Below are 360 nucleotides of genomic sequence, written 5' to 3'. Positions count from 1 at the left end.
ACGGGTGGCCCCTCCCGCTCCACTTGGCACTCGGGGACGTGCGGCACGTCCCGCGGCGGGGCATGTGGCGTGACCCACTCGGGGACACAGGGCATGTCTCCCAGGGGACAAGCAGCACGTCCCCCCGGCCAGTGCGGCTTCTTTGGCAGGGCAAGGGGGTCCGGGCAGGGCTGGGGGTGGGGAGCAGGGCTGAGTGGGCAGGATTCACAGTGATCTGCAGAACGGAAAAGAAACAAAATACTTTCTCCGCCCCCCCTCCCTCCCCCTTTTCGCCCCAGTATCTGTGCCCAAGAACGGCTGAGCCCAGCGCAGCGACCGGGGCTCCATCGTGCCCCGGCGCAGGCAAGGCCACTGCCCCCC

The sequence above is a fragment of the Corvus brachyrhynchos genome, unplaced genomic scaffold (assembly GCF_000691975.1).
Source record: "Corvus brachyrhynchos isolate BGI_N302 unplaced genomic scaffold, ASM69197v1 scaffold4, whole genome shotgun sequence".
Lineage (NCBI taxonomy): Eukaryota > Metazoa > Chordata > Aves > Passeriformes > Corvidae > Corvus > Corvus brachyrhynchos.
The sequence above is the reverse complement of the archived record's forward strand: the minus strand, read 5'-3'. Positions refer to the sequence as shown.